Raw genomic sequence first — 3,156 nt, 5'->3', positions numbered from 1 at the left:
AGCCTGGGCTGGATTTGAACCCGCCAGCTCAGTTGTATGTGGCTGGCACCTTAGCTACTTGAGCCACAGGCGCTGAGCTGCACTGACAATTTTATATAAGTCTTTTCTTGAATCCTTTATTATTTTTTAAAACATTTTAAATGGTTATATAGTACTTTATCATATCCAGTCATTCCCCTATTATTGGACATTAGGGAATTTTGGAAAATTTCTTACAACCAAAGTGAAAAACGTATCTATAGTATGCTATATTCTTGTTTCTTTTTCTTTTATTTTTTTTGAGACAGAGCCTCAAGCTATCCCCCTGGGTAGAGTGCCGTCGCATCACAGCTCACAGCAACCTCCAACTCCTGGGCTCAAGCGATTCTACTGCCTCAGCCTCTCAAGTAGCTGGGACCACAGGCGCTCGCCACAACACCCGGCTATTTTTGGGTTGCAGCCATCATCGTTGTTTTGGCAGGCCCGAGCTGGATTCGAACCCACCACCTTGGGTGTATGTGGCTGGTGCCTTTGCAATTTGAGCCACAGGCACCAAGCCAGTATGCTATATTCTAAGTACAAAAGGAAGAGAAATGTGAAAATATGCATGAAAACTGCTCTTCTGTATGAAAACAAAGGAAAAATTAAAAAAATGGTAAATACAGGGGATGGGTGAGAGGTGGCAGGAAAGAAAGGAGAGGTGGGAGCAGGGGTGAAGGAGGGTAGGGAGAAGCAAGATTTGTCCAGATCCATTTCCTGCACAGTCCTGACAGAGGGACCATGCTAATGGATCATGGGTTCCAAAGAAATTTATTTATTTATGTATTTATTTTTGAGACAGTCTCACTTTGTCGCCCTCAGTAGAGTGTCATGGCGCCAATTTGGCTCAAGTGATCCCCTTGCCTCAGCCTCCCACATAGCTGGGACTACAGGCACTAGCCATAATGCCCAGCTATTTTTAGAGACAAGGTCTCACTCTGGCTCAGACTGGTCTCGAACTCATGAGTTCAGACAACCCAGCCACCTCAGCCTCCCAGAGTGCTAGGATTACAGGCATGACCCACTGTACCCAGCTTCAAAGAAATCAGCGAGAATGGTGGGGAATTGGCCAGGCATACTGGCTTAGTAAACCATTACTTTAGTAAACCAATACTAAAGTCTACTTAGTAGATTTGTTTTGCAGTGATGAGAAACTGTGAAATTCTAAAGCTACTTTCTTTGTACTCTAGGATTGAGCAAATAAGTACATCGTGGAGCTGGCTTTGTCACTGTTCGAAACAGAAGTTACAAATATGGAAAAGAGCGAGGCTTGGGTGAATCCTGTAGTTGTGAGTTAGAATTCAAAGTACCAATATGAACTCATAGCTTTTTTTTTCCTTGCAGTTTTTGGCCGGGGGTGGGCTTGAATGCGCCACCTCCTGTATATGGGGCCGGTGCCCTACTCCTTTGAGCCACAGGCGTGGCCCGAACTCATAGCTTTTAATATAGATTGACAGATATACAAATAGCTACAGATGTATAAATGTACTTATTTCCCAGCTAAGATGACCTCAGTAGTAATGAACATACATAGTGTGTGGTTTCTGCATACAGTAGTCCTCTTCACTAGAAGGAACAAGGCTCCTTAAAGAAATTGTTGATTCTAGGGCAAGGGCAGGGAAATTAAAAGACAAATATGGAATTCTTATTTTGCCAGAAACTGAAGAAATGTTCAAACCAGGATGGAAACATGTCAGGAGGACCAGCAGCCAATTTGGAAGGTGCCCAGTGGCCAAATCTGTGTTAAGTTAAGCATCAAAATAAATGATTATAACAGTTTATAACCCATTGAATAAAGCACAAATCTATGGACTCATACTGACATAAACAAGTAAAGGGAAGAGAAAGAAAAGCTTTCTTAGAGTAGAATGCCAACGAGGAATTAGAAAATCTCCATGTGAAGCCCATGATAGTAACAGCTCAGTAATAACTGAAGTAATAATTGATTTAATCAGGAATTATCAATGGAAGCTTAAACAAGCATGTGCAAGTTTGATGAGAAAATGGGTATCTGCAGAGTCTCAAAACATCTCCTGAGAAGATTCTTATTAACAACAAAAGGAAAAATAGTGGAGAAACCTGACTGACACCAGCTTAAGCAAGTGGGACATCACTAGTAGTGGGAGAAATCTACACCATGAGCACCAAAGACACGTCACTTCTGTGGCAACCCTGCCCAAAATGGATCTAATGATTATTGGATCTAATCATGAGGAAACATCACAGAAATCCAAATGGAGGGACAAAGTACAAAAATGTCAAGATCATGAGAGACACAGAAAGATGGCACAACTGCTACAATTTAAAAATGTGACAAAGAAGTAAGATAGAGATCCTGGAATGGATCCGGGACCATGACAATCAAAAGAAATTTTTTTTTTCTCTTTTGCTCTCAGAGTGATATTGGGAGAACTGACTAACTCTGAATAAGGCCTGAAAGTTAGATAACGGTATTGTATAATGCTGATTTTTTTCTTTTCTTTTCTTTCTTTTTGAGACAAGAGTCTCACTTTGTCACTCTAGGTAGAGTGCAGTGTCGTCACAGCTCACGGCAACCTCCAGCTTTTGGGCTTAGGCAATTCACTTGCCTTAGCCTCCCAAGTAGCTGGGACTACAGCCGCCTGCCACAATGCCCATCTATTTTTCTGTTGCCGTTTGGCCGGGGCCAGGTTCAAACCTGCTACCCTCGGTATATGGGGCCAGCGCCCTATCTGTAATTCTACCGCCTAGAGAACTGCTTTTTTTTTTTTTTTTTTTTTAAGAGACAGAGTATCACTTTATCGCCCTCGGTAGAGTGCCATGGCGTCACACAGCTCACAGCAACCTCCAGTTCCTGGGCTTAGGCGATTCTCTTGCCTCAGCCTCCTGAGTAGCTGTGACTACAGGTGCCCTGCCACAACACCTGGCTATTTTTTATTGCACTTTGGCTGGCGCAGGATTTGAACCTGCCACCCTCGGTATATGGGACAGGCACCCTACCCACTGAGCAACAGGCACCACCCAAGAGCTGCTTGTGATATATTTCCTCCTAATCAAGTTTCTGGGTGTTTTGTAAGTAAGAGGGTGTTTGGTTTTGTAATTCACCATATTGTCCCTTCCCATCTTCTTTCTAGAAGTGTAAATCATTTGTTTATTAAA

At 42.7% G+C, this 3,156-nt stretch overlaps 1 protein-coding gene across 1 annotated transcript in view; it reads right to left on the bottom strand.

Moving 5' to 3' along the window:
- Positions 1-3,156, bottom strand: part of BICRAL (BRD4 interacting chromatin remodeling complex associated protein like) — a 50,856-nt gene that overhangs the window by 37,450 nt on the left and 10,250 nt on the right. The window lies entirely within an intron of this gene.

Source organism: Otolemur garnettii, unplaced genomic scaffold (assembly GCF_000181295.1).
Source record: "Otolemur garnettii isolate 467f Iridium unplaced genomic scaffold, OtoGar3 scaffold00031, whole genome shotgun sequence".
NCBI lineage: Eukaryota > Metazoa > Chordata > Mammalia > Primates > Galagidae > Otolemur > Otolemur garnettii.
The sequence above is the reverse complement of the archived record's forward strand: the minus strand, read 5'-3'. Positions and strand labels throughout refer to the sequence as shown.